Below are 22,674 nucleotides of genomic sequence, written 5' to 3'. Positions count from 1 at the left end.
CAGCGTAGGGGCTGGGAAGTGGGACCGGGGATGAGGCGGATACGTCCACGTTCCCAAGCCAGCTCACTGAGTAATCACAACTCGGACAGTTTTCTGCTTTGGCACAGTTTTCTCCTCGGAAGCCCGGGCAGCTCAGCTAAAAGGGTTGACTCTCAAAAGGGGCCAGAGAGGGGTGGCAATACGTGAAAGCTGAAACTCCCAGCACTTTTCCCGACTTCCCTCCTTTCAAACTGGAGACCGAGCTTCTGGCTGGAAAACTGTGCCAAGGGCTGGCAAGAGTGTTGCAGCTCCATGCTAAAGTTTACTTCTGCTGCCAGGTGTTTGGCCGGTCAGTCTGGATTCCAGGTTGCTCTGGGTGGAGGGCTGGGGAAGTGGTTTTTCTGCCTGCATTTCCCGGGTTATTTTTTTACTTTCCCCGAGTGGTGTGGAAACAACTTTGCATTTGTAAACAGTTGACCCTGCGTGTGAGGTGTCTAAGAAACGACTCTCTCATGTCCCCAACCCCTCACTTACCGGATGTGGATGTAACTAGAATAGGCAGCATCGTGTTGAACCCTTTTGTGGTTGTGTGGCGTTAAGCCTGCCCGGGGAGGAGGGCAGTAGAGGAGTAAGGCCGTAATTCATTCTCCTTTCCCACCACAGCTTCATTTTCTCTCTTGATACTTGCCTCTCTGCCCCTTAGCTCACTTTGTACCTGCCTCTGAAAGCACTAATATTGTGTAATTATTTCATCTATTTATCCACCACCACCCCCGCACCCCACACTGTAGACTGAGTCGTCTGGGGTCTTTCACTTAGTTATGGGCCATCTCCTTTGAGCCCAGTGACAAGAATGATGAGTAAATGAGTAAATGAATCCATGGCCATTGAAACAGAAATGTTTCAACTGAGACTTTGTAAACTGGTGGTTGATTGAAGTCCTAAACTAAGGATTTAGGTAAATTTCTTGCTCACCGATTGTGAGCTGGTGCTGGTGTGTGAAGCTGAGTGAGTTCAAAGTTGGAAAACCAACTCTGTTCTGTGTGACAGCTGATGCAACCCTCTGGTGCATGATGGCCCACCTCCTGGCCTAGAACACAGAAGGGATTTTTCCCTCCTTGTTTATCTAGAGGATTTGTGATGTCTTCATATTTAACTGCTGCCTGGGATTCAGAAAATGAAAGGCTATTTGCTTTGGCTTGATGATTAACATAAGTAAACAGAAAAAAAGAGTTTTCTTGATTCAAGTGTGTGTTGGCTTGTGTGACAAGAGGCAGGTGGGATCTGCGGCAAGTGCAGTTTGGACTATAAACGACTGGACACCTGCTCAGTTTGCAATATTGACTGCAGCATAGCGGGGGCACAAAAGGCAGGTCATTTCTATTTCAGGCACTGCCCTTCATTATGTCACTTCTCCTAAGTTTCAGTTTAATGAACGACTTAGCAAAGGGGTTAAAAAAAAAACTGTCTCACCCCAAAAGAGGAAGAAATTGTGACTCCCTACAGTTAAAAGTAAACTTAGACAAAGAAAAAAAAAAGAATCAAGCAGTTGTCTGACTTTATTGGTGCAGCAACTGAACAGTGTGTTTTGTAAAATGTCTCAACGTGGCATTCTTACAATGGATTGTCATGTGTTCTAGGCAGGATTTCCAGGGAAAGATCTGTGGGCCTCTTAGACATGAACCACCTGAGCTTGGGGCAGCAGTCTTATTCTCCATCTGAGTTTTCAGAAATCCACTGCTATTAAGAGAAGCAAGTAGAGGTCCCTCTCAAAGCAGCGTCTCTTCTGATGAGTATTGGGTCTAAATGTGGTGGGAGTGATCGTGGATCATCAAACCAAATAGCACACATCCTCTTTTTTGTAGTTGCCCTAGGACAGGGATTCCTAGCTGAAAGGAATTAGCAGAACCACCAGAAGGGCTTTTAAAAATCATCTATCTACTTGCCCCTGGACTTAAGTGCCATCTTAATTCCGGAATCTCTACAGAGGAAAAGCTTTGCAGATGTAATCTAGTTGGACGAGAGAGCTAAGGGGGACGTATTAAAGGTATATTTATATGGCAAATACACTGTTAGTTTGTTTACTTAGATTGCCTTTTGGGTGGGTTGTTTTTTGAGATAGCGGATGGAAACTAGTCTCAACCTCTGGCAGTGCACACCCCCATTAAATGACATGCGCCCCCTAGTGGAGAGTGACTGCCTCTACTATTGGAGCATCATGAGAAGTGAAACCCCCGCACAGCGAATTTCAATGCCTATAATTCTAGACTTAAATTTTGCCCCAGAGGGATCTTAACATCTCTGAGTCTCACTGTCTTCTGAAAAATGAGAATAAAGAAATGCTAACTTACGACATTGCTATATGGAAAGGGCACTCAATTTTAAAAAAGGAGGTGGCCAAGTATCAAATGCCTGCTGTGATTAGTTACTTTTATAGTTTAAATGAAATAAAGATGGTTTTGCCCTTTCTAAGGAATACATGTTTCCTCTTCCTTTACTGGAGTTTATATTTTAATTTTTATTCTTTCTTTGTGCTATAGAACTGCAATATTACCAGACGATTCCTCTGGGAAAAGAGAATCACAGCAATAGCTAACATTTCATGAGCACTTAGTAAGTGCCACGCTTTACCTACACTTGTTCGTGTTACACTTCTGGTAACTCCATGAGGCTAGTGCTACTGTTGTTCATTTTATTGATGAGAAACGAAAGTTTACAGACAGCAGGTTATTTACTTAGAGTAGCAGAATTAGAAGGCATCCAGGTCTATCAGAATTTTAAAAGCTTGAGGTGGAATTGATGCTTCCAGCTTCTGCTTCAAAGAGGTGCTTGAATCAGTTGAAGCTTCATCAGTTATTGGGCTTAAGATGTTCTTCCCCTGACTCCTTGAATATGCTGATGTGCTTGGGACAGCCATGAGCAGCAAAGGGCAATTGTGTGGGCTCCTTAAAGGGGAGACACCAGAAAGAGGATTGAGTCTCAAAGCCCTAATCCCCAACTGTCTGGCTATTGAGAGAGAGCTGGTGTGATATGGCCCAAATTTACAATGTGATGGGGCCTCCATCATTGAAAACATGACCAGCAAATAGATTAAACTGCAATTCAAACCTAGAGAGTGAATAAACTATGCCAGTCAAGTCAGGGTTAAACCAAAAGTGCATCAAAGTTAAGATCAGAGATCTTCACACTGTGAATTCATTTCCCATTTTAGAGAGTTGAGAACAGGGCCCTGTGTTCAGCCATGCAGGTACTGAGCCCTGAAACTCCAGGGGTGCGCTGCCTGGACTTGGGCAGGAGACATCTGCGTAAACATCTTTGGCAGCTTTAGGTACAAAAGTGGGGATGAGGGGAAGCATTTTTTGCCCTTATATTAATAGTAAAAACATAATTTGGATTGTATCAACCTGTTTGTAACTGAAGCTGCAATAAAATTAGTTTCTTCATAAATTTGTTGCCATCAAAGAGTGCAGAATGTTCTGAAAGTGGAGATGAGGGGTGGACAGAATTATCCTTGGGCACAAAGGTGTCCTATGGAACTGGAATAGAAAATTGGAAACTGAAAGGAGGAAGTCAGAGACAGTTGTTGACGTTAACCCTGTCCATCAAAGCTGCTGCCTCAGTACCGCTCCCAGGAACGCTTGGCTGTTGAGATCACCTAAAATGTCCCTTTCATAATCACTTTCTCTGGTGGTGGAAGTGGGGATGGCAGGGCAGGAAGATGGGGTGCAAGGGAAGGACAGTGATTTTGCTGGCATACAATTTCAGGATTGGATGAGGAACTTGAATTTCAAAGAATCTTACTTTATTTAGGATGTGCAGATTCTTAAGGAATACCCAAGAACCCTGCAATTAGAGTCTTGAAACTTGAGTTTTCTTTGAACTAATAGTTATACTGTTTGCAAGCTACTTTATCTCTTTGGACCTTGATTTTCTTCATTGGAAAGCTAGGGAGCTGGGTTAAGCCATCTCTAACCCTTATTTCACTTCAAATCATATAAATTCAGACCCAACACACTTTTGATAACAACTCTAACACCCTTTTTATTGTCATGGAATGAATTTCATAAATATAACCTAACTCTAAATTAAAAAAAATCAATATAATGCTCTATTATTTTATAATTATTGACATTAAGAAAATACAGAAATGAGGTAAATTATAAAAAATATGTTTCAATAAATAAATGCATGGTACCAGTACACAGGGATCGTAATGAAGGAGGGAGATTCGTGTACCTGTGTGTAAAATCACCATCAATGCACAAATGAAGATGGGTCGGGGTGTGTGGTATCATTTGGGATCTGGAAGAATCTTGCACTATGAAGGACTGTCTCAGATGTTGCAGGATGTCTTGGATCCCTGGCTTCTATCACTAAATGCTAGCATTATGCCACCACGAGCCACCTTGACTTCTAAAATACCTCTATAAATTTATGAACTGCTATTGGGGAAGGGCAGGAACCACCCTCGTGAAAACCAGTGTTGTATAAAAATGCTAATTCTACTTTACCTTTCATAATACTTGTAATTTTGCAAACTCTTTACATGTGTGATAGTAGCTAACTTGTACTTGTGTGATTCTTACATCGAACTAGATGCTGTTCTAAGCACTCTACATGGACTAAATCATTGGATTCTCACAATAACCCAGTACAATCAGTATGTCTATTTTACAGATGGAAAAACTGAGGCACCAATTGGTTAAGTCACTTGCCAAAGGAACACAGTGAATAAAGGCTGGAGGGGGACATTCAAGCACAGGCCTTAAAGCTTCTGATCCTCCTAAATAGCCTCATAAATTAAGTGGATTAGAGATGCTTATCCTCAGTTTCTTGATTAGGAAAGTGAAGCTCCAGGAGGTGGAATGTTTGTCCTAATGAGGATTTTCTTCCACTTTCTTGTCTGGAATGTTAGTTTTCTATTGCTGCTAAAACAAATGACCAGAAACCCTGGTAAATTTAAAGAACAACTATCTTACAGTTTGATAAAGTTGGAAGCCCGACGCAGACCTCATTGAGCTAAATTTAAGCAAGGTGTCTGTAGGGCTTGCATTCCTTTCTGGAGGCCCTAGGAGAGAAATTGTTTCTTTGCCTTTTCCAGAAGCTTCTGGCTCATGGCTCCCTTCCATGTTTAAGCCTGGGGTACCAGTTTGAACCCTTCTCAGCTCTAATCCCTCCAACCTCTATTCTGTCTCCCTCTTGCATTTGAAAGGACCCTGGTGATTACATTGGACGCATCCAGATAATCCAGGATAATCTCTCCGTTTAAAGTGAAATGATTACAACCCTAATTCAATTTGCAACCCTAATTCCCCTTTGCCATGTAAGGTAACACATTCAGGGATCTGGAGACTAGGATGTGGGCATCTTTTGGAGGGGGGGCATTTTTCTGCTGCCACTTCTGGTTTGCTGAAGTTGTAATGGTCCAGAGTTCCCAGGTAGGACCTAAAGAATATTCTGAACCACAGGACAGAATCACTTCCTGTCTCATTGCAAAGGAGGCCCTCATTTATTCATCTACTTACCCATCTAACAAGTTGTTAACTCAGTGTCTTCCATGTGCCACGTACCACTAGGGGACTGCCCTCAAGAAGCAACATTTTAGTGACAGACACAGATAAGCACCTTGCAGGCAACTACAGGAGTAATAGGTGCTATGTCCAGAGATTAGGGGATGCTGTGGTGGCCCTGCGGGAAGGGCAGCTGGCTCAGTCTTGGGCTGTGGAAGGCAAGTGCCTCGGGGCAGCCCCGAAAAAGAGCTTGGGCATCAGCTGGAGCTCAGTGTGGCCAGGCGGGCAGAATGTGACCTTCAGGCCTCACTGAAGGGCAGGAGGGAAAAAAGACCAGAAAATTGAGCAGGAGGGGTCAAGGCTGTAGGCCTTGTTGCAGAGTTGGATTTCACGCTGAGAGTGAAGTGTTTTAAACAGGGAAATGTCACGCTCAGTTTCACATTTCAAGAAGCCAACTCTCTAGAGCCGTGCTTCTAGCATGCAGTTGGCAAGCCTCTTGTGAAATGACCAGCTCCCTGTGCCCACCCAGCCGCCCTGGTGCGCAGCCACTATATGTAGGAGAATTATATGCAAGGGGCACCTACCTGAACAAAGCTTAGGTCTGTGAAGTGGCTTCACCCACAGTATGATTTTGTCATCAGGTCAACCCTTTGCAGATGCTTGGAGAGGTGTTAGGATCCCCCTTCTGTACAGGAGAGAGAAATGCTGGAGGGTAGGTGACCCTGACAATGAGGGGGCAGGGAAATCAGGGTATCTAACACCCCAGCAGGCTCCTCCTGCTGCGTATTACACGAACAAACACAAGATATTGTGCGGGGAACAAAAACAAGTCTCAGAGGAATCAGGCCTCTGGTTCCAGGAGTCTTACTTGAGATTAGTAAGACAAATCGTGTGATTTTTTTTTCCCCCAGCGTATGTAGCATAGTACCTGGCAGACATTAGGCTGTTAAAATGTGTTAGAAAGCAAAAAAATGACAGGACAGATGGATGGGAGAAAGGAGGGAAGTGGGGGGCAGGAGAGAAGGAATATAGGGATTTAGCGACCGTTTTTTATGACTCCCATCCTCTGCCACTCATGCTGTTGGACCACGGGATAAACATTTGGCATCGATAATGAAACATTTGCCCGTAGGGAAGAGGAATGAAGGCGGGCTTTTATAAACCTAGGACGCACTTAACATAGACCAGTCTTGAAAGACCATTGACGAAAGAGAAGCCAGACACAATTTTAAAAGTTATCAGAAAAATGTAATTATCCTTTTAATGTTTTTTTAATGTTATATTTATAACCACCTTTCCTTTGCCCCCCTGGGGCTCAGGGACCTACATATCCGAGTAAGTAAGACTATAAGGATGCTTCCTACCTGAGGAGATGGAAGCTGTCTACTTAGATATTTTAATTGTTTCTTTTTTAAGCTTAGGCATCGGCCTGAGAATTCAGACCGTATTGCTTAAGTGAAGCTGACCAGACTGGTCCTTCAATTCCTTCTTTCTGCTGGGGTGGGAGCCGCTCTTTTTGTTCAGTGGTGCATTTTAGCCGTCACACCATGGAGTGTGTATCAAAAATAATTCACTGCACACAGCTCTACATAGGTGTGAAAGGCATCTAACAAAAAGCTATCAGTGCTCTGTTTGGCGAAGGGAAGTTACTCTCTGGCGGCTAGTGGCCTGCTAACAAGTCTACTTCCAATTGTGCATCTCAAAGCAGTTAATGTTAAAGAAAAGCCAGAATTTTCCCCGCGTTCATAAAACTAGTGTTTTATATTCCAAACCTCATTACCCACTTCACTGGCTTTGATCTGTAATAATGCTCGCCTTGAGCTCTGGCCTGCAGAGTGAGACTTAAGAGAAAATATGTAACGTGCCTCACGAAGTCAGTGTCCTAAGAAGCCCATGCAAATGAGCCCCATTCCCAACGCGGAACAGACAAGATGGAGAAGTTCCTGATTAACAGTGATTATCATGCAGATTAAAAGGTGACCCGTACTTCAGCTCAGTGTTTTTTAAAACGACTTCTCCTCCCTGTGTACTGAAGCATCGTTCTTAGCATGTTAATAAACGCAGGAGGCTCTGTCCAAAATTTAATGGTTTGCTGAGGGTTACTGTAATTGACATGTCCAGCTTATGTGCATTGCTGTTCAAACTACCATTGTTTCTTCCTGTCGCAATTTCTTTTCTTTTCTTTTTTCTTTTTCTTTTTTTTTCCTTCTCTCCCTTAACGGAGGCACTGGGGATGGAACCCAGGACTTTGTGGATGCCAAGCATGCCCCCTACCACTGAGCTAATAACCCCCCTCAACCTGTTGCAATTTTTGTTTTTTCCTCAAAGTGATAAAAAACAGTGGTTCAGAGAGTGGGTCTTGGATTTATCCTGTCTGGGCTTAAATGCACACACGACCTCTTTCTAGTTGTGTGATCTTGTGCAAGTTGCTTAACTACAAGCTTCAGTTTCTAAATCGGCAGTTTCATTGAGAGGAGTAGGGTGATTATGTATGTAAAATGGTTAGCTCATTGCCTGGAACACAGTCTGCACTAAATAATTACTGACTATGTAATATGTCACATCTCAGGCTTAGCTAAGTATGATTTTCGGATCGAGGGTTCAATCATGTAAGTTAAATGAAGGGTTCAGTCGTATGTTTTATAAAGCCTTTTAGGGGCACAAGGGACAGCCTGGGATTTGCCATGTTAGAGAGCTGAACAGTGTAACAGACGGCCTGGGAGGGTTGGTTTCCTTGCAGGGGTGAGTTTTTCATTGATGATTTTTAGCAGCAGCAGATGTTTTCCATCAACCAAACCACAGTGTAGGCTGCTGTGGTTTTCAGTGGGCAAATGTGCACTGTCTCAAAATGCTGGTAGGCAGGAACATGCAGAAGAGAGTTTTGTGAAGGGAAAGTGGGCAAGCAAGATTTAACCAATACAGCAAAATTCAAAATTCTTTGCAAAATTTTCTAGTAATTATAGGAATGTGGAGATTGCATTGGCCCAAAAAAGCCCAAATGTTTCTTTCATTAAAAATGTATAACATTTACAAAACGGTTACTAAGTCAGAAATATGCTTTTGTTTTTTTTCCTGCTATCATTTATTTAGTACTGTGTTTCATGGACTCCAAGGGCCCATCCAGTGGAAGATATATCATTGTTTACGTACCCTGAAGAAGGAAAAAAACTGTCTGAAGTGGAAAGTCTAATAGGATAGCTGCTTCGAGGTGGGCCACCAAAGGGTCCGCTATCCCTTCAATGTAAGGGAAAATGAAAAATAAACTCATCACACAGAAAGGGACAACAGAGCCACTCAATTTAAATTTGTTAGAAGGAAGGAAAAATATGTCCCCAAGGATTTTGAATTGCAAGTTGGTTCTGATAAATACCTAGGTCTGGATTTACAATGTCAGTGTGAACTAAAAAAAAAATACTTAGGCAGATAATCTAATTTAAATTGATCTTAGATTGGGAGGTCCTCAATGAATGATAGGAGGAGTTATAAACACTTTCTTCAAGTACTTGGCTCCTTTCCAGGCCTTTGGAGCTTTTAAGGCCCATCTCCCAATTCAGAGATGGTAAAATATGAACAACAAAAAAGGGCAGTTTGAATTGATAAGGTGTGGTGTACACTAGTTACACAACAGTTACTAAAATAATTTTTCTTTTAATGTTTGTAAGGTGGGACCTTAGTAGTAGATTAAGCAAAACTCTATGGAGAAATGAGATAAAATTCCTGTTCTTCTAAACTGGAATAGTCAGAGGGGAGATGGGTGTAGAGAAATCAACTACATTTATATAAATTACAAATAAGTTCTGTAATAATAATAATAAATTACAAAGGAGTAAATGCTGTAACAGAACTTAAGGAATATCTGAAGGTACTAAGGATATCGGAAGTGGAAAGGAATGCTTCACAGAAGAGGCAACTTGTACAGTAGAGTTACATAAGCAAAGTGAAATTTTAAGTATAAGTGATTACTTGGCTATTTGGGGCCCTGCAGTTCGAATACTTTCATCTGAAACATCCTTTCATCTGCAATGGAAATCAAGGTTCATGATTTTTCTTTTTTTGCTTGCAATATCCATTTATTGTCCTCTGCTCTCTACTTCATTTTTAGAATTTGTCTAAATCAAAATAATATAATGTTTGTAGCATTCTTTCACCTACTCTTCCCCATACTTTCTCTCCTGTTACCCAGAATATTAGACTATGTAGCCATATAGGCGTATTATATAGACTATTCTAACAGCAGTACTGGCATATTGTTTAGAATATTAAAGTGTATGTATTGTTTATATAGTAGAATAGATTCTAATATTCTAAATAATATGCCTATACTGATATTTCTTGATTTATCAATTTTAGCCATTATTGACTAAGTCAGTCTATGTTTATAAAATTATGATCATGTCTGTATCATTCCATTTTCCAGCCAAGTAATGTTCTGTAATCAGGTTTCTTGCAGTTACTAACACCTTCTCTTTTTTTATTTTCCCATTTGTGTAGTTTTCTTGTACCTACCTTGATTTTCCCCCCCCAGATATAGCACTGAAAGTATCAAATTTCTAGCAGATTTTTTTTCCAAATGTTTGCACATATCAAATAATTCACCCATTCTGTTTATTTTCCTCCTGGAGCCCTGCCCCTCTGGACTGGTTCTTTCTTGGCCTGGTGTGTGGCCATCTTCCCCAGGCTGTCCTTGGCTTTCTCTTGTGTCTTCCTGGATTAACCATCACTTTCACTTTTGTTTACTCCATAGCTTTGCTGGAGCACATTCTTTAGTGGCTTCCTGAGAAAGAACGTTTGGGAGGTAAATGTGTGATAATACCTTTACTCTCTCACTGGGTTGGTCCTTTGGGTGTGATAGTCTAAGGTAGCAAGTCATTTTACCTCTGCAATTTTCAGGGTTGCTGGTGAGAAGTCTTATGCCATTCTCATTCTCTTTCTTTTATATGTGAACTATTTCTTCTTTCTGAGAACTTTTAATGCTTCTTTTCATCACTGATATTCTCAGTTGTATATAATGGTTAGTGTTGGCGTGAGGCTTTTGGTAACCAATGGTCTAAGTACTTGATGGACAATAAAGGCTGAAGCCTTAGTTCCCAAACTCTGTGCCAGCGTGCTCTAGGATGCCCCAGTGAACTCATAAGAATGCCATAGAATGTTTTAAAGTTTCAAAGAAAACAGCAATTTTTGTTGGACATCAGGAAAGCCGTTAATGGGAGTTTCAACATTAGATTGCCACGTTCTTTCAGTGGTGCCGATATCTTTGCAAAGCTGGGTTTTCTGCAATTGTTGTGATAAGAAAATAAATAAAATGAAGGAAAATAAAATAAAAACAAGTACCACATGCAAAGTAGTGTGGAGCAGGAAATGAGGGTGGCAATATCCAACATAATTCCAAGGTTTGAGAAGTTGTACAGTGTTCAACAAATGCTAAGTTTTTAGGACATAAAGATGTACCACATTGTTTGGACTTGACTACTTAATAAATTGAATTGCTGGGTAATTCTTTGGGCCTTAGAGTGTCAAGAAAAAAATAACTGAGACTTTTAGGGTGCCATTTACTGAGTCAGTTGGGACCTGTGTTCTGAAGGTGGTAACACTTCAATTCTGGAATATTTTCTTGTATTACCTCTTTGACAGTTCCTCTCCTCCACTTTTTTTTTTTTCTGTGTGTAAAAGTCTTATTAGTTGGATATTGGACCCTCTGTACTGACACACTAATAAATGAATTTTTGTTGCTATCATGTTTTTTTCTCCCCAGTTGTCCTTCTCTTTTATGGACAGTTACTGGATTTATACCTACAACTCTTGTATTGAATTTTAAAAAAGTTTCTGTCTGTCATATCTCTAAGTTCCAAGAACATTTTGGGATTGGTTTCATCGTTCATTCTTTTTTTTTTTTTATAGCATCCTCTTGTTTTGTGGATGCAATATCTTTGCTGTTCTCTGTGAACACATGAATAATAGTTTCTTGAAGGCTTTTTATTTTGCACCAGTATTGACTCAGATGGCTCTGTGTACCTTTCTCTCCAGCTCATTTTTCAGCGTGCTACGCATATCTGATAGTGTCACATATTTTGAGATTTGTTCCATTTTTGTGTCCCCCCAGAGATGTATATCTCCATGTAAAAAGTTTATTTGGGGTGGAATTCCAGAAAACACTGAAAGTAGAGCAGGAGTGTGAGATGGTGAAGGGAATGAACTTATAAAGACCCCACTGTGAGCTACTTGGCCACTCTAGAGCTTAGCATGTCCTAAGTGAGGGGTGAGGAGGTGGGTACGTTTATTCGCCAACTCTCCACCCATCATTTCATTAACGTTTACTGCTGGGGGTATTACCTCTCTGGTACTTCTGCTGGCATCTCTGTGAGGGCCTCGAGTAGCCCCCCAACCCCGCCTGCCAAAAAGATGCCCTCCAGGCAGAGAACTGCAAGTATTCCCTGTAACCAGCCTTCTGCATGTAAAGTTGACTGCAGAGAGGATGTGATGTACTAACTCAGACTTCAACAGAACCTCATGTCCTGATTTGAAAGTGTTCAGAGGAAATCGTGATGGAAGACATACTGTGCTCAGGTCTGGACATTTCTGTCCCAAATCTTTTGTAAAGACTAGTTCAGACGCAATCAAGATTGAATATATTATCCTCAGGAGAGCTTGTAAGGCAAAATTTTGGCCACCTATACCTGATTTTTAGTTTCTTTGAGTGTGTGGTTAGCTGGGAGTCATGCAGTTCCAGTTAGTTGATTGCACAGTTCCTGCAAGTAGGTTATGCATGGGTTAGATTAATCGGCCCAAAAGGAAACATTGTGCTTCTCAACCTCAGTGCTACTGGCATTTGGGACTGGATAATTCTTGAGGTGAGGGGCTGCTTTCTCTAACTGGGATGTTTCGATGTTTAGCAGCACCTTTGCGTCTATCCACTGGGTAGATGCAAGTAGCATCCTCTCCCCCTACTTGTAATAACAAAAAATGTCTCCAGACATTACCAGATGTCCCCTGGAAGGCAGGATAGCCCCCAGTTGAGAGACACTGGTGTACAGCCTGTAGCATTGGTTCTCAAATTTGGTCGTGCATTACAGACACCCAGGAAGCTTTAGAAGCCCTCATGATGGGATGCTTCCCTAAGGGATCCTGACTTTAATTAGCCACAGATTTATTCTGGGTATTAGGTGGTTTACTGGCTCCCCAGGTGATTCTAATGTACAATCAGGGCTGAGAATCACTGGCCCAAAATATCTGTTCATTAACTACAAAACAGTGAAACAGAAGCTAAGACCATCAGGAGCAGTGTGGCCCACGGTGACCTGGGGTAATCAGACCTCATCGACGGTGGGCAACTTAAGCTCTGACTGTCATATGGAAGAGATGGCTTTTCTGTTTCGTCTCTGAATCACATGGATGGATTTTTCCTTTATTTACGGTTTGGAGCGCACAAAGGACGTTAAGCGCACAGCCCTCTTTCGATAATACTGTTCCTGTTATGGCAGCAAAGGAGCGGCTGCCTCAGAGTGCCCGTCAAAGGTTTAGACCTGGCATGAGCCAAGTGAACGGTCTAGCTTTGTGGCCTTGGGCAACAGCCTCACCTGTCTAGAGCTCAGTTTTCTCATGGCAGACATGGGGGTAACAATAATACTTTCTCTGTGGGGTGGATGTGAGAACTGGAAGAGTGTGTACGGATCTTGGCACAGTATTAGCACTGCGTGTTGCTTCGAAGTGTGCTGGTTATCGTTGGGGTAGGTATGTCTTCCTGCACTGGACTCTGTCATCCTAAGAGAAAGGAGCGGGCCTTATTCATCTTAACAGCGTCAGTGAACTGAACAGAACTAACTCATCAGCAGCTGGCATAGCCATGGCCCTAACACAGCAGGATCTGGGCAAAGCAAGAAGCAAGCAGCTTCCGTTAGTAAGACTGACTGGATGTACGTGGTGTTGGCTCAACAACTACTCAACAGTGTCTCCAGGCCACAGGCCTTTGTTATATTGATCCCTCGTTGAAAGAGGGACTAAATTAACAAAGCCAGATGCTCGACCCCGATCCTTCCTTCTAACACTTGGAAAATAGAATTCTGAAATGGATGTGTTGGTTTTCAAATATTTTAAACACGGGACAACTTTTATATGGGTAAATTTCATTTTAAATGATAACTCATGTCCCAGAATCATTTTTTTCAAATATTTTAAACACTTTACAATATTTATATGGGTACATTTTATTTTAAATTATAACTCACGTCCCAGAATCATTTCTCATTTTGCCAAAAAATGTACCCTTCACAAATGTATCTTTGCCTCAATAATTCTGAAGTGACAGGAGTCTGTGTTCCCAGCATGGTATTCTTATCAAGTCTGTATTTACCAGGGAAAAATGAATATAACTTTATAACTGTTCCAAGTACTGAATTAAGTTGTGTATCCTTTGAAAATTCCTGTAAGGCCCAGAAGGATGATCTGAAAGAAGAAACATGTTAAAGAATGACTCTCAGACACTGATTTGTAAAATTCCACTCTCAGCTACTTATTTTTTTTAGATATGTTTATTTTTATATATATTTGTGAACATGGAATGTAAACTGTGCATATAAAATATATCTTGGGAAAATGGAAAGTTTCCCCGGTAGAGTTTCTGATACGGAAAGAACGTACGTGGAAAATGCATGTGATGTTACATGACAGCTTTGCTAGATGAATGTTACAAGTAGTAAGGGTTACACACAGAATGAGGGAGGGCTCCTGAAAGCTGGGGACAGGGAGGAGAGCTTTTGCAGAGCCAAAGCCTGAACTGGACACAGAATAAGTCACTCTTGTCTGTCACTGCCTCCTTCCATGCTGTGTCAGAGCAGGGAGCTTGCATGCAGAGCGGCCTCTTCTAAGCCTTGTCTCCGCCCAGGCTGGGATAGTTAGACTCCTGGGGGCTGGTCCCAGGCCTTGGGAGCCTCCCATCTCCCGCTTCACTTCACAGCTTCTTGCCATCAGGTTTCATATCCAGACCTGTCTCATTGATTTTTGGCTCTTCTCTCCCATCTTTCTAACACGTTTACAGATTCTACCCGTTATTATAAGTGAACTGTGTCCCTTCCAAACCCATATGTTGAGGTTCTATCCCCCAGTGCTTCAGAATGTGACATTTGGAAATAGGGTCATTGCAATTACAGTTAGTTAAGATGAGGTCATACTGGAGTAGGGTGGGACCTTAACTTGTACCCATATGCAGAGAGGAAATTTGGACACACACACACACACACATATACACAGAATACCATGTGAACATGAGGGCAGAGATTGGGGTGATATTTCTATAAGCCAAGGAACTCCAAAGATTGCCAGCAAACCACCAGAAGTTGGAGAGAGGTGTGGAACTCATTCTCCGTCACGGTCCTCAGAAGGAACCAACCTTGCCAACATCTTGATTTCCAACTTCCAGCCTCCGGAACGGAGAGAGAACGGGTTTCCGTTGTTCAAGCTGCCCAGTTTGTGATGCTCTGTTATGGCCGCCCGAGCAAAGGAATACACCTCCTATAGGATGTTTTAGAATAAATTTCATTAAAATTTGGCAAAGAGTTTAAGGAGTGCGTGCATAGTAATTGAATTCTAGAACATTTTTTCTCTTTGTCAAGTGTCTAATGACACCATCTGTCTTTACTAAGCGTTCAAATAAATTCCTCATCACCTGTAGGTGTGTGAGTCAGCACAGAGGGGCTGGCAGTGGTAAAGGCTGTTGCAGATTGATCTGTGTTCATGAAACAGGTGGGGACTAGATCTCTGTTAGGCTGCATACGGCACTACAGAATTTTGCTCTCATGCATGTTAGCCTTGCCAGGAGTACTTTACTTGGACGCAATTTCTCTCATTTCTGAATGGGTCAAAACCTGATATCCATGCTACTGAAGTAAATCATTAATGTAGTTTCCGGAATGTTCACATATAGAGGTACTGGATACAAAACAGTTACTTGATTTAAAAAATAAAGTATAACTATGTCCCAAATATTGCATGGGACATACTTATGCTAAAAAAAAAATTGTTGCTTATCTGAAAATCAGGTTTAACATGCTTTCAAAGTTGTAGCCTTGTACCCAACCAGTGACAAAACCATGAATCACTAGAAGTAGACTAATCAGGGAAGATCATTTGAAAATGGTTTTGTAAAGATACAAGTAAACTAAGAAGTCGCTGAGAAGGTGTGGCTGTGGCCCTGCTGAGGGCTGTCTCAGAAGAAGAGCAGGAGACGGAGGATATGGTTCCTTCTCTGAAGCCTTTGCTCCTTATCCTCAATTTTAGAGGGACCAGAGTTTGCAGCATTAACTAAGAAATGGGGGTAAGGGGCAAGGAATAAGATGACCATAAATTGAGAATCAGCACTGACTGAATTAGTAGTACAAACTAATATTACCAGTGTCACCTGAAATAGTGATCAGTGGAAAATTGAAGAATTGGCATCTTGATGCTGTAGTTGTAAAACTAACTAATGAGATTGTTATTAATGACCCTCCCCTTTATATCTTCACCCTGATTTCTTTCTAGCACATCATAGTACATACTTAGGATATTCTCTAATACAGCCGGCCTTTAATATTCACGCAGGGATTGGTTCTAGGACACCTTGTGGATACCCAAATCCACTGATGCTCAAGTCCCTTATAGAAAATGGGGTAGCAGAGTCAGCCCTTAGTACCTGGTGTCTGCAGCTTCCACATCTGGTTACAGAGGGCCAAGTGTGTGTGTGTGTGTGTGTGTGTGTGTGTGTGTGTGTGTGTAGAGGGCGTGTATTATATATTATTTATTGGTTTCTTGTCTGATTCCCTTCCTGAGGGTATATTCCCAGTGCCTAGAGGATTACTTGGAATCCAGTGGGCACTCAGTAAATACTAGTTGAAGGAATGAATGAATAAGCGAATGAATGATTGAGTAAGTTAGTCAATTTTAAAGACAGGCCTTACCCTCTGAGCTTTCTATGTGAAGGTCTGAAAAATTTCTGCAATTACAAATTAATTTGGGCTGGTGGGGGCTGAGAGCGGTGATGAGAGAAGTTTAGAGAGGGAAAGATCCTTTCTTCAAAACTTGTCAGCATTCTGTTCTAAGTGGCTGAGTTGTATCAGGCTTCAGTTCAGTGCACGGTCTGAAGGACGCCCCGATGTCTCTCCAGCTGCTTGCTAACTGCCAGTGAGGTTAACCTTCTTAATCCTGACTTCACCAACCGTTTCCTCCTTCCTCTGGTTTGTTTCATGAAGGGAAACAGGCACATGAGAAGAAAATGTCATTTCCTGGATCTTACCCCTATGATTGCCATAACTAAACCACTTGCAGGACTTTTTTCCTTCCCACAGCATTAAAAATAAAAATAAAAGATTGTTTTTGACCTATATTAAAAAGAAGTTGAAGCATATATTTATCATTGAGAAAGACACTGTGAGCTAGTCACATTTACGAAAGTTCTTTCATGTGCTTCAAATAACAAATAGATGAAGATGAAAAAAAAACTTTAATAATTTTTTCGTTCCTTGGCAGCAGCATTAAAATTCAGATTAAATCTTTGATTGTTAATGTGTTGTAGAATCTTCTAAATAGGATTTTTTTTAATCACTTTGGGAAAAAAAATCTGTATTTGACTAGTTAAAACAATGTAGGGTTTGATGTTAAGTAGGCTGATTTGCAGTTGCACAACTCCCTGGACCCTCACTGCGTCAATCTTCATAATTCTAGTTCTCAGAAGCCAAGGACTCAGGAAGAAAAAAAAAATTTTTTGAACCAGAGTCAGTCCCTTGAGTAGAACACTTGACAGATTATATGCTGATATGTTACCTTTGGGAACAGCATTTCTTCAGGGGCAGTCGGTGTCCTCTCTCTTGGATCTCAATTCGCCTTATCTTTTCAGCAAGAGTGATTAGAAGTGGTCACTGCAGTCGCCATGGAAAAAGCTACGAGGAGGTTATCATATTTAATGTTTCAGAAAACTTGCTTTTGAAGGCGATGACAGTATTTCTTAATCACTGTGCCGCTGGGCAAGCACAGGTGTGTTGCATTCTGTTAAATCACTCTATCCTTAGGACATGATGTTGTTCTTTGAAAGTATTTGGCTCTCCTTCCACTGCTTTTTCCTCCCACCCCCTCTTTATGCCAAAGAAGGTACATTTCCCAGACGTACTCTCCACACCGAGCAAGGTATTCTTTCAGAAATTCTGGGTGATTTTTTTTTTTAACTCAGTCCATTCCAGTTGCATCTTCAAGCTCATGATGCGTGTTTCTCATTCAGCTTTGGTCTGCACTCACTGACAGAGCATCTCCCATGTACTGAGCATTATGGCGGGTTCCGTAGGTCGAAACAAGTCCTCCAGGGGCTTACAGTCCACTCGGGGAAAAGACCTACATACAGTGTAGCCATGTCCTGCGCTTTTCTTCCGTTAGAAATTGTCTTGCACCGAGTCAGGGAAAACCGTGGTGTAAACAGACGGTTCCATCTCAGTAATAAAAAGGGTGGGTGGGAATTGTATTTCAGTCTACATTCAAAGTATGAGTGTTGAAAGACAAGTGAGGGAGATGCAGAGGACTCCTTGATGTGAGTCAGTTAAGAAACGTTTTGTAAAACCAGCTACCTTTTAATTTTAACTGCAGGATACAACCCCCAATCTTCAGTCTGCCATCAGAACCTGCTACAGTTTTAGCCTCAGCCTAGTTTCTTCTTCCCACATGAATACTACGCTTTAGCTAAAGTCTTCTTCTTACCTCCTAAAAACACTGCACAGTAAATATCTGCTACTGATAACTTGCCTAGCTTCCGGCAATTAGTAATTATTTGGAAAATGAAAAAAAATCAATATGAATGTATGTATTTCCTCTCCCATGCTATTTTTTAATACCATTTTTCACAGCATTCTACATTAGGAATATTTCAATTCTGGATTTCAGAGAGAGAGAGAGAAAGAGAAAGACAGAGAGGGAAAGGGAGAGAGAGAGAGAGAGATTGGAAATCTGACTGGTGTGACTTAAGACTTGGTCAGGTGTCTCTCCTTTGTCCAGACAGCTGTGTCCAGGGAATCAGGCCACATGGCCAGGTGCTCACCACTCAGTGGGGATTCTAAACGTACTTCTGGAAAGGGTGTCCTGAGTATGACTTGCCATACTTAAAAAAAAATTTATTTTTTAGATTTTTATTGAAGTATAGTTGATTTACAATGTGTTAGTTTCTGGTGTACAGCATAGTAATTCAGTTATACATATATATGTTCTTTTTCATATTCTTTTTCATTATAGAATATTACATGCTACTGAACATAGTTCCCTGTGCCATACAGTAGGACCTTGTTGTTTATCTGTTCTGTATATAGTAGTTTGTATCTGCTAATCCCAAACTCCTAATTTATCCCTTACCCCTTTTCCCCTTTGGTAACCATACATTTGTTTTCTATGTCGGTAAGTCTGTTTCTGTTTTGTAAATAAGTTTATTTGTGACTTGCCCTACTTCTGAGTAGCTTAAGGAGCAGAGTTCATTGAGAGACTGTAGTGGATCAGGTGTCTGGAAGGGGCAGTAGGGAACCAGGGGTTAGCTGAGTTTTCTTCTTTGCCCCTGTAGTTGGACAGAGGTTGAAGGAGTGGCTAGAAGTGGAAAGAGTTACAAAGGAAGTGGTATTTTCAGGGGAAAGCCAGGCTTCCGTCAGGGCAAGTAGGCGGAGGAGGGAGTGTTTAAGAAAAGATTAAAGATAAGCAGAAATAATTTGTTTCATAAGTAAAATGTTTTCATAATTTTTCATAATTCATTTTATTTTATACTTTAATTATGCGTATTTGCATAATTTTTTCTCATTATCTCATTATGATTAGATATGCATTTACTGAATACACAAGACCAGGTCTGCACTGTGTAACATTGCTTTTGTTTTAAATGATGCATTCCAATTCCAAACAGGAATGCTATAAATGTAAGGAAAGTAACTCACTTTTAGGTTGATATTTACCCATGATTGTTGAATGACTCAGTAAACAGTGAGTGTGTGAATGAGTGAGTTAGTGAAAACAATGAACTAATGAAGAAGTGGGTATATTTGGAAAACTTCAGTTTATGTAATTTACTCTTGTGAGAAGTACTTACTGCTCTCTACTCGTTTGCTGCCAGAGCTTGTTTTCAAAATGAACCCAGAATAATTGTCCCAAGTTAGACAGACACATTTGCAAAAGCTTTTTAGGCAAATATGCCATTGCGTATTACAGGAGAACTATTGATTAGATAAACCAAATAAGACGAAAAATTTCCCCTTGTAAACTTCCTATGAAGTGTCCTTCCTGGAGAGACCTTTACAAGAGGAGCTGAGTGGAAATCAAAGGGAAACTTGTTTCCCTTGCTTTTCTTTCTGAGTGAAAAGCAAAAAGATAAATATCATGGTCGAATGGAAAAGTAAATTGGATTTTAAATTTTTGTGTGTGTTTCCCCAGTTTGAGGTGCTCAGGCTTCACTCAGCTGTGTAGTTGAAATTGACAAGACCCCTTAAAATGTGACATAGCCACGTGAGGGTTGAACCTTTCAGTATGGCTACTGGGCGGATGCCTTCAGGTGATTGGATGATGACTTTGGCTTTTAACATTTGTTGTGTTTATATATGTATATAAACATAAGAGTATGTATTTATAATTTAAATTAGCATTTCTTCCTCTGATGCTACAGCATCCTAGAGCGTGTACTCATTTAGAGGAGATAATGTTATGGTTAGCGTTTTCCATTTTATTTAGTCAAGGGTCTAACTATAGGTAAGTGTAAAGTGAGTGTCTTCTTTCAATCCCTTTTTCCAATTGATTTTAATTTTTACTGAGGCATATTCCTAGAAAAAGGAAATCTTCAGTAAACCCTGCAAATCTTTGCAGGAAGCCCAAGGATTTGGCCATCACCTGGCATAATGGGTTGAGTTATGTCCCCCTTATATTCATTGTTGAAGTCCTAATCCCCAGTACCTCAGAAGGTGACCTTAGTTGGACATTGAGTTGCTGCAGGTGTAATTAGTTATGGTGAGGTCACCCTGAAGTAGGGCGAACCCTTGCAGTGGCACTGGTATCCTTATAAAAAGGGAAAACCTGGACATGCAGCCATACCTCGGAGGAGGACCATGTCAGAGACACAGGGAGGGGACAGTTGTCTACAAGCCAGAGAGAGAGGCCCAGAACAGAGCCTTCCCTCAGCCCTCAAAGGGAACCAACCCTGCCAATACCTTGATTTTGGACTTCGGGTTTGTGGAACTGAGAGGTAATAAATTTTTGTTGCTTGAACCACCCAGTGTGTGATACTTCGTTAAGGCAGCTCTGGCGAACTCCTACACCTGGCTGTGTCATCAGATCAGCGGTGGTGGCTCTACAGAGTGTGTGGCCCCCTCCCTAGAAGCTGACTTCCATTTTGGAAATTCCGGTTCCCTAACCCACCTTCTGGGATTTTCTTTCTTCTCTTTAATGTCAGACATTTATAATATCTAATAAGGCCGAGCTGTGATACAGTAATTTTCCGGAAAGGCCTGTAGTATAGGCTGAAATTTCCTGAATAAGAATGAATCCATTCCCTGTTCTGTGAAATTCATAAAAAGAGGCAGCCTGAGAGTATGTGGATGAGAGCTCGTTGGAGACACCGGATTCTTGCTTTGGCTTTAGCTCTGTGGCCTTGGACAGCTCACTTGACTTACCCGAGTCTCTGTCTTTTTATTTTCAAAATAGATCTTTTCTGTTGTTAGGTGATTCTGAATGTAAATTCAAAAATCTATACTACATGAGACAAAGTAAGCATACGTGTAGCAATAACATTTAATAGCTTTTTTTTCCACTTCCATATTTTGCAAATAAAAATGCCATTGGTTCCAAAAAGAAAAAAATTGCAAAGTATAGAACATCTTACAACGAATGTCAGTCTCCTGCTTCAGCCTAGTTTTAACTAATTTTCAAGTGAAGAACCCCCACCCTCCTTAACTCCCAGCTCACTGCGCAGAGGAGATCGCTTTGAACAGTTTCCATATTTAGCTCTCTTAGCGGTTACCTCCCCATCTTTAACAACACACTTATGCTACGTTACCTTGATGATCAACTCCAGACGTTACCTCTTCACACCCCACCACTTACTAGTTTTAAAGTGAAGAACCACTGATCCAGCAGACATTTCTGATAGCCTGTAGGTCAACGGGCCCCGTTAGGAGTCTTACTCTCTGTGGATCTAATTTGAGAAAAGAATTCTAGCTTCAGTCAAAGGGAAGCCAGGGATTAGGTGATTTCCACAGGGCATAGCACAAGATGACAGGGAAGAGTTTGGTTTAATTACTCAGCCTCAAATCGGACCTGAGTTGTTGTGTTTCTCCTCCTTTCTATTTTCCTGTCTGCACATATTTATTTTGAATGAAGTAAAATAAAACAAAATATCGTATGCTATTTTTGTAAAAAGGAAAAAAAATCTATCCTGATAGCGCATTGTTAATTAAAAAAAGAGAGAGAGAGATGCTTAACAGATAAGATGCGTGATTCTTCATTCTTAAATACTAACCCAGCTGCTGTGAAAGTGTTAATTGGTGTTCATTTGTTGAACTAGTTTGTTTTGGTTTTTTAACTTCCCTTTTCCGGGAAATTGCAATTTGTTTTCCAAAGAGAAAGAGAAAGAGGTGAAGAAACCATTACTGTTTCTTGAAAACACAGTATTTCTGAAAATCAGATTTTTCTGGAAATGCCATTAAGTAAATGACATTGACTTATCATTTAGAAAACCTCTTTATCATCCATGATGGTTATAAAATACAGAGGTTGTAACGTGGACCACCTGGGGTTCCTTTGAACCCATTCAAATAACCTGAGACATCTGCTGTCACTTCTAACCCTTGGTCACATTAGATGTCTCACCAAAGTGGAGACAGGCAACACTGATGTGAATGGAGTTTCAGATTTAACTGTTATATATCCTATGGCCATAAATATATATTAAGTCATGACTTAAAAGGAGACATTAAAGGATATGTCTGCAAATGAGACAAGCAAATCTGGTGGTGGAGTGAAAAGAGATGTAGAAAGAGGAGTTGGATTTTCAGTGCTTTTTGCTACTTTCCAGCCCTCTTTCTGGAAACTCTTTCTTGCCTCGTTGACTTTATAATAACACTCATTCCTAGGTCTGCTGTTCTGCCACCAGTCTTTTTTTCAATAGGTTGCCATTGTTCGTACATCCCTAATAGGCTTTGGCAAGGTTCTATCT

At 41.1% G+C, this 22,674-nt stretch overlaps 1 protein-coding gene across 3 annotated transcripts in view; it reads left to right on the top strand.

Annotated features, from left to right (window-relative positions):
* Window positions 1-22,674, top strand: part of SNTB1 (syntrophin beta 1) — a 199,249-nt gene that overhangs the window by 1,723 nt on the left and 174,852 nt on the right. The gene's annotated exons all lie outside the window — the stretch shown is intronic.

The sequence above is a fragment of the Vicugna pacos genome, chromosome 25 (genome assembly GCF_048564905.1).
Source record: "Vicugna pacos chromosome 25, VicPac4, whole genome shotgun sequence".
In the NCBI taxonomy this organism is placed as follows: Eukaryota; Metazoa; Chordata; class Mammalia; order Artiodactyla; family Camelidae; genus Vicugna; species Vicugna pacos.
The sequence above is the reverse complement of the archived record's forward strand: the minus strand, read 5'-3'. Positions and strand labels throughout refer to the sequence as shown.